Genomic DNA, 12,448 nt, shown 5'->3' with positions numbered 1-12,448 from the left:
TATTGTTCTAATAATGTTTTATAATTACGATTAGCAACTTTTTTTCTGGTAATTCGAAGCGTCTTTTTTTAAGGTTAATATCCGTTACTTACGACAGTTAAAAGTGCACACGCATCAGGCTATAACCTGTTGGAGGACGCATATATGTACATAGATGCGGAGGGATATTGCCTGTAAATAAATGAGCTGTGACCTGCAGGGGTCCCACGGGCCATTTATTCATTCGTGTTTTCGTCACAGCACTTCTCCACAGCCAGAAATGATTTTTCATATTATTATTATTTTTGTTTTTGACAAAATGAAGAATTGCGCTACTTTAGTCGGAAGTGTCCGGCGGCTGTTGTCCTCTCCAGGACAGATTTATACCTGTCATCAACACCAGTAAACCTAAACACACGAGGCCATTTCATTGTGCAGCCACTTCCCACTGACATCCCCTCACTGAATTATGTACTTCTACAGTGTGTGTGTGTGTGTGTGTGTGTGTGTGTGTGTGTGTGTGTGTGTGTGTGTGTGTGTTTGAAGAGACCAGGGATTCTGCTGTATGAGTTTAAGCAATTATTAACTGTGGTTATTCATAATAATTCATGATGAATGAACCAATAAAACTATCTGTTTGGTATGCAAATCAGTGCTTATTCTTAGAATTAATTGGCCCAGCTGTAATGAATTGAAAATACCCTATTAATATTCATGAGAACATAATCGATCTATCAGTCTGTGCATAAAGCATGAATAATAACCTCTAACCTTCGTACTTTAGTATCGATTCCCCCACTTTTTCTTGAACAAAGTCAAGGCAAACAGTGCAATATTGCCTGAGTGGAAACGGGCAACTGTCATCAATGTGTAACCATAGGCTGATAACAGAGCCACCAATTGCTGGCTAATAATATCTGGGCGTGGGTCTGTTAACCTTAGAAAGCATAAAGTAGCGCCAAAGTCGATTCATGAAAGAGACGCTTCGAGTTTTACAGCTCCAGTTACAGTGTGGAAGATCGTTTTGTAACGCGAAATTTCTCCGTTTCTCCGTTGTTTCGAGCAGGAGGCGAAGAAAGTGGAAAATTTCTGACGGTTGGTTGGCGGGAAAAAAAACCCCGCAAAAAATATGTTGGTGTCGTTCTTCTTTAAAGTTGCTTCCAGCCGCAGCATAATCAGGCAAAATGTGAGGTAAAAAGTTTAGAAAAATACCGAAAAAGCGGCGTTCATTCTTTTTCTGCTGTTATTGGAGAGTACAGTGTGTGTTTTGATTGGTGTGTTTGCATATACCAAGCTGAAGCACTGACAGTGACAGAGGCCAGAGCTCGTGTAAACTGTGTGTGTGTGTGTGTGTGTGTGTTTATAACAATGATTCTGTGCAACCGTGTGTTTCCCAGTGTGTGTTCGCTGTCAGTGTGTATGAATGAAGAGGTGTTGGGTGAGGGACTAGATAGAGATGCTGGTATGTGTTGGACAGCAGCAGACTGTTGCTGAGGAAGGTGTGTGTGTGTGTATGAGTGTGTGTGTGTGTGTGTGTGTCTGAACCAGGCACCAGGAAAAGTGTCCCCGTCTTGGCTGGGGCCACGACTCAATCATTCGGGGGTCGGTGACTTATTTTGGCCCTTCTTCCTCACACACGCAAACACGCACACACACACAGACACAAACACCGAGGGTATGGTAGACTTCTGGCTCCAGGAAGAACACTTCAAATGGAAAGGCAGGAAAACACAGGAGGAGGAACGATATGAGGCCAGTGAAACGCACACAGAGACGTCACTCAGCTGAAATTCTCGGTATTCCTCATGGGCATTTTGGTTAGCAGAAAACGTCTTCTTCTTTTTGTTTGTCAGAAGGGCTTTCATCTGTTCAGCATCTGCTCCTGCTGGCGTCAGCTGTTTGTCTTGTTTTATCTGATGCACAGTAATGAGATAACAGTAATGATGACAGTGCAGATCAATAGAGGTTTAGGTCTACCTTTGCTGTCACTTGAGAAACCCTCATGTCGTCTCCAAAGTTTAAATTTAACAAGTGTCTCCAGGAAGAAAACAATTCAGAATTTCAGCGTTTTTTCCCAGCGTTGGCTTTTTGAATGTAGTGTAGCCTGTAATTAATTGTGATCGGGACTCATCCTCACCAGCGGCGTTTTTGTTTGGACAGAAAATATGGGAGGCATTATCCTTCTTTCTTTCTTTTGCCAATTATTTATGGGTATGGCTATGAATTTTTGTAACTGCAGAATCCTCCAAACCAAACAACCAAACTGACGTGAAAGCTCCGCTCTCTCCAATATCTTCCACCTCCTCCCACGGCTCATCATCTGCAAACAGAACATTTTTTATGATATTTGCGTAATTCAAATGTTTTTCATGTTTTGCGTTTTTGTGCTTTATTCAAATTCATATCTGGGTATCGTCACATCGCTTGCTTTTGTTTCTACTTTCCATTATGGTCATTGTCATGTGCATTGTAAGGCAAATCCCTGCACTACTGTAGGTGTAAACTTGGCAGTAAAACATATTCAGATTGATTCAATGTCACACTGAAAGATCAAAACTGGATTTTTGGAATATTTGTGGTGTTTTTACCGATGCCTCCAGTAGAATAAACCCACACATATGTGTCTAATGCCACATGCAAATCACAGTTTTAGTGACAATGTTTCATTTCTTTAGTAAATTAAGCTTTTTGTCAGGGTTTTAAAACAGTATAATGTGATAAAAACACACACAAACTCCCAGTCAACATTTTTCTTTCATATTTACTGCTTATTTTTATGAACGAGTGCAATTTCCTTGTGCAGTCATTCTTGTAAGTGTGTAAATGTCCAAGTGTGTGTGTTCAAGTGTTAATCTAAGGTGTCTGTGTTGTTCTTGTGGATTAAGTGTGTTTGCACAGGTAAGGTCAGAGAGTCACTCTGGGGAGACACAAGTTTTCCCAGCGGGACACCTGGGCTTCAGCAATGCAGTCGTCTCTCTCTCACACACACACACACACACACATGCACATTCTCGCACCATCTATGAGGAGTGTGTTTTGGAATAAATTATTAACTCCTTGCAGGTTCTCATATGTGTGACAGACTCAAGTGCTGAATTGGACTCTTGATTCACGTAGCTTGAAGAGCAGCGCAAACACGTCGCACAACACTCAGTTATGCATGATAAGAATTCAATTATCAAAACGCTCTTTTGTCCCAATGACTTCCGCTGTTTGTAAAACTACTTCACCCACAGAGGTTTGATCGTTGCTCTGATGCTTATGCACGTACTTGAAATTCTGCTCCTTGGGGTTATAGCCTGCTGTTGAAGCTATAGATCAATTCTGTAAGCGATCGCATCCAAAACAGACAGTTAACTGCTGTTAGCCATCACAAAAACATAGTGGGGTGCCCTGTGTCACTGAGAGAGTGTGTGCATGCAAGCATTAGCAAGTGTATTTTTAGCAGTGAAGACCAAGGGATCCCAGGACCTCTCCCTGTGATAAGCAGTGGCCAAAGTCCGCTGGCTAGCAAAGGCCTAAAGAGCAAATAGGGAACACACACACACACACAATGTTTAATACACTCGTACATGGGGCTTAGTTGCAGTGTGATGTTGCAGGCAGAGGGAAAACCTGTTTGTTTGAATGCGAGGGGCAAGTTAGGGGCAAGAAGAAGGTTAGGTAAAGGTGAAGCGACATCATCAAAACAATGGCGTTGTTTTGGTGTTGATGAAGGGTTCGTGCAGAGTTCATGGAGAGATGGCTAAAGAGGTGTAAGGTGTGGGCAAAATGGCACTGAAAGAGGCTTGAGATCAAGAGGAGAAATATTCACAACATAAGCGGGCAAAGTCTTTATCAGTGCCTAAAAACTGGCTGCACCTGTCAGTCAAAGGCAGGCGTCTCCCAACCACCTCCCTCCACCCAATCTCTGGAAACACTGTAAGAGAAAATAAAAACACAATGAGGAAGCAAGAGGGAAAAAAGGTCCCTCAATCCAGAGGCTGTCATAGTGCATATTGCCTGATAACAGCAGGAATATTTCTGTTTGGACAAAGAGAGGAGGGGTGGCAGTGGTGGAGGAGGAGGAGAAAGGTTTAACAAATTGGGTAAGGCTGACAAAGAAGAAAAAATGTTGAAAATAGATGGAGAAAGAGAGTGGGAATGTTGGAGAGGAGAAGGGAGATGCCACCAGACAGGAGGTGCACTGGAAAACAAAAGAGGCTCCACACTCTGCTCCGTCTTATCTGTCTGAGGGGCTTATCCACCGCTGGCTCTGTTAGTGTAACCCCATTCCCTCCCCTCCCCTCCTTGCCGCTCATCCCTCCATCTCCAGCTTCAGCCCCCCCCCCCCCCCCCCCCCCCCCCCCCCCCCCCCCCCCCCCCCCCCCCCCAACTCTGTACTGCTAGCTGTGGACCTCGTTATCAGGTCAGGGCTGACGTCAGGGGGCCCGCTGGTGCTGGGGGGCCGGAGACGGAGGCTGATAGCGCGGCAGAGGCAGCCTCCACACAGCCTGTGGGAACCACGGACCCAGCCCACCTCGACCCAGTGGCCCCGCACGTCCGCCACAAAAACACACGGAGGTGAGGATGTACGGGTATTTCACGAAAGCACACACATGCACACTTTTTATGAATTGTGGCATGTTCAGCAACCTGAGGAGAGTTTTTACACCACTACTGTAAAAACAGTCACATAGGACTATTTATTCTACACAATGTAGTGTGGAGCACGGTTTAGATCTTTATATGGGCTCACCCATGAGCGTAGTGTTTCTAAACTCCTGGCAATGTTACTCTGCAACACTTTTTAGAGCTTCTTTAAAAGAAACCAAAGATTTGCTTTATGCACGTTTTCAAGCTCACCCTTAAGAAAACAGTTCCCCAAACACCATCTCAGGCTGATAAAGCTGTATATGCAGATACAAGCTGCCATTTAGGTTCATGATGAAGCCGAGGTTACTTTTTGTGACATCTGTCGGCTCATGCATCTCCATAAAAGACAGCAGACCTGCAGCTGCACTGCATTTGACAGATTCTCCTGTCGGGGTTGGTCTTAGTCCAGTAGACATGAATTCACTGGAGACGGGGATGGGAAAAAAAGAAAGAAAAAAAAATCAAGAAATTAATTTCCTCTGATTAGGTTAAGGAGGCACTTAGCCCAGAGTACTGAGATGGTTATTGTCTTGCCAAATTTTCAGAAGAGCTAAAGAGAAAAAGAGAAAAAGAGTGAGAATATGTGTGTGTTTGTGTTGCAGGTCCACAGGTGTGAGTTTAAAGTGTGGAGAGTTAGTGCAGCCTGGATGGCAAGTTTCACATCATTAGTTGCAGGTGCAGCACTCCCACAACATGCGCAAAAACACATATTCACACACACGCCCACACATCTCAAGTCATCTGAACCTTGCTCACCCAAAACCACGGCTGTTCCTCTGCTCAGCTCTGATTTGACTCATTAATGAGCGACAGGATTCGGTTGAATCATCAATCTGCCATTACGCACGTTTACGTGTATATACTTCCACATTTTCCTACGGGGTGTCACAGATGTTTTCGGAGATGGATCTGTCGGATGGGGAGTGGAGACATACTTATCAGTGTGTTGTCCTCGATAAGGCCGGGAAGATTTGTAATGGTTGTGGTCGGTCAGTCCTGGATGTGTGCATATGTTGGTGTGTGTGTGTCTCTCTCTCTCTCCTATTCTCTGACCTCTTCTTGGCCGAGTAAAGTAGGAGGAAGAAAAGAATGGCCTTGACAGTGTGAGAGGAGGGGTGAGATGTAGAATCAGAAGAACTAAGAAGAAGGAAAGCATTGTTTCTCGCCTGCTTATTTCTTCTCCTCCACCCCTTGCTGTCATTTTCTCTCACTCTCTTTGTCGGACACCTACTCCCTAAATCTCACCAATGGCCTGCATGCCCTTGGGTGTAAATAACTGTACAGTAAGACTAGAGAGAGAGTAGGGTTAGAAAAAAAAGGGGGGCGAAGAAAAGTGGTGAACTTAGGGTGCACTCTTACTGTAAAATGAAATGATGCATTAGGAAAAGAATAAGATAATATAACCTGGACTTTGTATTCAGTGCAAGTCGTTTTTTCATGGTTATAGCAATTTTTTTCATCATATCGTAAAGCATGCTATTAATATAGTTTGATGTAGTTTGGAGGGTTTAAAAGTTTAGCTATCTTCCAGCAGAAATCACTGACGAAATCGGATCTAGTCTTTAACTTTTGAAGATATTTGTGTTATCATTTTTCCCCCAATTAATATCTTTGTCCCTCGTTAACAAGTGGTGCAGTGTGCCTTTGTTTGAGTTCTGCTTATCCAATTCAGGGTCGTAGAGGGAGCTGGAACCTATCCCAGCTGTCACTGGGCAAGATGCAAGTGGTGAACCCTGAACTAGCATCAGCTATATATAGCCATTGTAGCACAGCCTGCAGATGTGGTTGCACACACGCTTGCGCCAAAACACCAAGTAGGTGTGCAAGAGCAGTGAATGCTGCTGTGGGCAATTATTAACAGGAAAACACCACCACTACCTTTGGCATATGTTGTAGCTCCCAGACAATTTTTGGCTATTTTCATCCTTTTCCTTGCAGATCACTTCAAGTTCTGGGATATTTTTAGACAATGGCGAGGGTCACTCCAAACTCTTCAGCTTGTGTTTCTTGAACTGCTTATGAGTTAGAGGTCTGCTTTGGATCAGTGCCACCCGTTGTACAAGTCAGGGTCTTTTCAGTTTCTCTGTCTTGACTCAATGCTTGATATTTGTAGCCCGAACTTGCTTATGGGCTCTTTTATTTCCTTCTATCTGCGTTTTCTGTGCCTCTGGCTTCCTCAAAAAAAGATATTATCATCTGCTCCATTTTCTTCAAAAGAAGAAAAAATATTTGCAACTGAAAGAAGGAAAAAAATAGAGTGCTCAGTTTGAACTTAAACCTAAAGCACTTGTTCAAACAACTGAAGATACTACTTTCACATTTATGATTAGCCTCCAGATAAAGCTAAGCTGGCTTCTATGACTGTGCCATGTTCCAAAGTTTTGTGCACTAATGCTGCAGAGTGGACAACCACCACTCCACTCCTGCTGCTCCTGTGCACTTGTGAGGATTTTCAGCCCAGCAAATGTTCAGTTTTATTGAAAAGTTTGCTCTTCGTAGATTCAGACTGTCAAGCTTTGGAAAACTGCATCCCTGGTTATCCATTAATATGTGCTAATAGCTTTTCCCTTCGTTTTAGGAGTTAGCAAACTTTATTTCAAATCGGCAGTAAGTTCTTAATGGAGCCCCTGTTTGATAAGCTTTGCCACAAGACTCAGATAATTAAGCAGTCTGTCCTAAGGAGCTGATTTAGTTTGGCGCATACATAAATAACAAGACCACGGCCCACTGCAACTGACCCATACATGAAATTTTGATGTATTTCATGATATGAAGAGACAATTACTAATATGGCTCTGTGGCACCTTATGTGGTCTTCTGCTGTTGTAGCCCATTTTCTTTAATATTCACTTTGTTGTGCATTCAGAGAAGCTCATCATATTCTGTAAACCCTCTGAGATGTTTTTGTGGAGAAAATCACAGTCGATCAGCAGGTTCTGAAATACTCAGACCAGCACCAACAACCATGCCAAGTTCAATATTATTAAACTCATCTTTCTATCCCATTCTGATGCTCAGTTTGAGCTTCAAATCTAAACCTAGCGAGTTGCTAGCTAAATATATGCGTTTTAACAGTTGTACCTAATGAAGTGGCCATATTTTGTGAAGTGATTCAGCTGTTAGACATGTTTGTTTGTTTTTTTCCCCCATAATTAGTTTTATCTATCCTGAGAAAAATTTAAAGACTCCAGAAAAGGTTGACCGCTTAAAACCTCTGTGGGAAGCTTTTGGTAGCACGAAAGGTATTTACAGTACACTGTATGTATGAAGTATTTGTATGGCAAGTTATCACCACCTGCACTCTCTCCACTGCAAACCTCTCTAGCCTTTGGGTGACATGATAAGCGCAGGCCTCATTAGCCTTTTTAACTGGTCCAGCACAGTTGCACTGGGCCGGTCTGTGGGCTGGCTACATGCCAGGCTAAAGTAAACTAACCCAGTGGAAACACTGTACAGGCTGACCAACAGATCACAGAGTGCAAAGACTCTATTTGATGGGAAATTAATCAGAATTTACGGTATAATTTTGGCAAAACTACTCCTTCGGTTTAAAAATCTCCTGTCTGACTATTCTTAGACTTGCTCTCTGTATAAATTTACATCTTTAAAAAAAGTTACCCCAGGAATCCTTCTCTAAACACATCTACTCCCTCCGTTTGACAGCTTGATGGCCTTATGCCCACAAAACTTTAACTGTCTCCTCAGTGTTAAATCATTTAAAAAACACTTATTCATTAGCTATTCAAACAAATCTTTTTGTTGCCTACAAAGCATTTTTTTTATTTGCTTTTCTCATTAATGCTTGGAGTTTTACACTGATGCCTTGAGAGTGACTTGTCAAATGCAGCTTTTACTTTTTGGTCAGCGCGTTCTCAGGCCTGCATGTGTGAATTAGACGGTTTGTGCATGTGCGTCGAGGCGTCTATAGTTTTTGAGAAATCCATCAAAGCTTATCATTATAAGTAAACATGACAGAGTGGACAAAATGTCTTGTGCGCCGCCAGACCTGCTATCTAACCACAGGCCATATCTGCGATGATGGACTGATGTGGCGCTGGCTCGGACTAACCAGAGTCTGAGTGTGAGAGTGGGAGTGCATGTATGACATACACACACAGGAGAACACACACATCAAAAGGCTACGCATAGCTCATGTTACCTTATATCTTTTTTTGCCTCTCAAAAGAATATTACCTTTGCCATACATGAAAACTTGACTTATCGCACAGTCACAAATGGGCAGACTTGGTCATAACTCATATAGGAATTTATAGCTGTTATTTATTGGCCGGTGTTTACTGGGGCTCATAGTTTTATACCTATAAGCTGAGCAGAGACAGCAATTTTTCTTCCAGATACTGATCGTTACTGTGCAGGACGAGCCTCTTTTTATGGCAGATGAGATCAGAGGAGAGTTAAGGAGATTTATTAGTAATGCTAGCTAATAGTTCATGATCTCTGCTCATTATTGTGGTTTCACTATGTGTTAGAACACAGGCAGCTGCTCCCACAACTAACAGTATGTCAAGGAAGGTTATTAAAAATCCTAAATAATTTGTAAAATTCACAATTTCAGTTTTCAGAGCTTTTTTTGTTTGTTTTTTCATTTGCCCAAGGTAAGGTTTCTTGCATTTGTGTGCGTGTGCGCAAGTGCTGAGGTCAACCTGTGTGTTCCTCTAGTTGTTACAACACCACTGATAAGCAGAGTAAACAACCATGCACTGTTTGCTCCCCTGCCACGGTCACATGATCGAGAACTCTGATGATAGAGAGAGTGTGTATGTATGTGTGACTGGAAGGGGTAATATTCTTTTTTGCCCCCATCTTTCCTTAAAGTTTCAGGCACTGTCTGCACCGTATTAAAGGTGTGGCTCCCGTGCTGTCTGGATGGCTAGCTTTAAGAACCAAGACCCCAGCTTTGATAGCCTTTCCCCTGCTGTTCAGTTCCCGGGTCGAAGGTCATGGCTGCAGAGCCTCAGCTGACTTGGCAGATTGACAGTAGGTGTAGTAGCACTGGATGGTATACAGTATAGTGCGGTTTTAAGCAAGCCATATCGCCATCACCCGCATTCTCCTCTCTGTCTTTGCTTACTGGACTTTGTTGGTGGCTAGTATGTGTGTAAGCAGAGGCTGCATGTGTGTGTTTGTCTGTGTGAGGGGTCATTAACCTCATAGTAGCCTATAGGTGGTCTTTCAATCACTCTGGACTGTCCTAGACCACCAAAGGAGTGGTGAGTGCCTCAATTACATCTAAACAACTTGCAATGACTCATACAATATTATCATTATTATTTTAATTATAATATTTCAGCTCTATCGGTCTATAGATTACCCCGCCTAACACTGGCTTGTACCATTAATTATAAATCCATTACCAATGTGTTACCACTTCCTAGAGATAACCAAGTCAAAATACAAAAGTATCTGCTAAAGTCTATTAATTGTTGCAGTAAAACTTAAATTATCTTAAAGACTAATTGTAAAATAAGCAGTTTGTCTGTGTATCCTGCTGTGCTTAAACCTGAGCTTGTATAGCTAGCTGGAAGAATGAGTAATTATGCTAAGCTAAGCTGACAAGCCACATAGGCACTAGCTTCATAATTACAATTACAAACAGAATAATTTCATTTAAAAGGTGGCTTTAGTACTTTTTTAACCACTAGGCTGTTGGTAACATGTGTTTGCTGCTGTTTGCTCGCCTTTAAATCAAACATCCTCACTGCTAACAGGTCTGGCAAACATTAGCTTCATTAATAATTTGGCTAGGTAACTTTTAAACTTAGCAGATAATGGGACAAAATATTAATTAATCTACATAAAATATATTTTAAAATTTCAATATAATAACTCAAAAATTTTTAAATTACATATCTCTAAATTTAGAGTTAGAAGTAACAGGAAATTCCAAGATACTCAGCCAAGAAGTCAGAATTTCAAGTTATGTACCTCGAAATAACTCAAAATTGCACATTCCAAAATTTAAACTTACTCAGTAGAAACTAAGTTACATTTTTTAGATGTGGATCTTAAATTTGTAACTTCTTCAGCTGTAACTGGATACTAAGTCAGTAACTGAAAGTTTTGAAATAGCTAACTCAAATTTTTGAATAAAGCAAAAACTGTCACATTCGTGAGCTTTGTTTCAGCAGACTCTTGAAAGAAAAGTCATGATATCTTCCTCATTCTGAGTATTTTTTGTGTCTGCCTCATGTAAATCTGTCAAAGCTGTTAGCTGCATGTATAGGGGACCCTAAATTATACTTACACAGCTTTTTTTTTTTTTAGCTTCCTAACTAACAGCTAATCGGTTTATGGTACAACAATGTCAGCATTCTTACATCTTCCCATAAACTTCAAGATAAAAATTCACATTTTTTTTACACACTAAAGATCATTATATTACACGCCACACACATCTCCATCAGTTATCATTTGTGTGACATATCCTTTTCCCAGTGTTTAGGTTTTGTGTCTTCTTGATGCCATGCCGTACTTGACATTATCAGCGGCTGTAGTCTAAGCTAGAAGTGTGACGTCCAAGCAAAATGATTCAAAATCGCTCCAAGGCCTGCGCTGGTTCCGACCTTTGTGCCTACAACTGTTTGAAAAGATAGAAGCAAGATATTATCTTTGTTTTCTCTGACTTTGTAAAACAGTGCACAACAAATCTGTTTCATTTTAACCCCACACACATGAACCTTAACATATACCATGCCCTAACAATGTGCCCATCCTCAGAGATTGTGTATTTCTGTATGTATGTGTGTGTAACTTTAAAGTAATTTTAACTTTAAGAAAGCACACACTGTAATAATACCAAGCTGTTTGCTGACTCTGATGTAAGAGTACCGTAAAAATTCTAATATCAGAGGCTGAAATGAAACTACCTGTCTACTGTACAGATCTTATATGACTGTATGGACAGAATTAGACTCGTATTATAGCTCTGTCTGTGAAGCACATCTTGAAAACATTACTCTGTAAAGAGTCAAAAGTTTACTTCTGGACATCCTTGGCTTTTTTAGTGCTTAAAATTCTGACAGTATGCTTGTGAGTCTTCTTCTATTTTGCTTTCTTTCTCTCTTTTGATTCGACATCAGGAAAGAAAAAGAGAGAAAACAAGAGACATAGATGTTAATCCATCATTTAAAAAGTAGGGAAATTAAGAGAAAGATTCCAATCAGAAAGCCTCATTCATAGACAGTGTATACGCAGATGGTGGGCAATATTTTGAGCTGTACTATATCTGAGTCACAAGAAGCTTTTGATGGCCCTGCGAGGGGACGATGATACCCAGAGCCACAGGGTCCCTGCCAACACAAATCCTGCTCCCCTCCACCCCCCACAATCCTTTGCTTCTGAGAAGAGGAGGGGGTGGAAGTAGATGAGTGGGTTGATGAGAGGCTGAACAGGCCGGAGGAGGGACACACAGGCGCCATGGCGATCCCTAAGACAACTTATCTCGTCTCTCACAATGATAGCGCCTGTCAAAATAACTGCCAAGATACACAGCCAGGCAGGAACTGGTTAACTCGCAGGCCGTCCAATCACGAGGGCCTTCTCGCTGGGGTCCCACCTTAGAGGGCTCTCTGGGACCACAAGCAAACGTTATCTCTGTCTCATTGCTCACTAATAACTCAGACAGGTTGGGTTTAACTTGGCAAAAGCTTTATTGTGGGAATGGCAGGAAACAAAGCCATTAAGTTTAAAACCAAATGTATGTTGAATCAAATACCAATATGTCTGAGAAATTAATATAGGTTTAAGACACCTTGAACATTGATAGTGACTTTGATGTAAAATGAAGACAAATTCAACCTTAGGGAAGACATTG

Source organism: Neolamprologus multifasciatus, chromosome 15, assembly GCF_963576455.1.
Source record: "Neolamprologus multifasciatus chromosome 15, fNeoMul1.2, whole genome shotgun sequence".
NCBI classification, from domain to species: domain Eukaryota; kingdom Metazoa; phylum Chordata; class Actinopteri; order Cichliformes; family Cichlidae; genus Neolamprologus; species Neolamprologus multifasciatus.
This window is presented reverse-complemented; position numbering follows the sequence as displayed.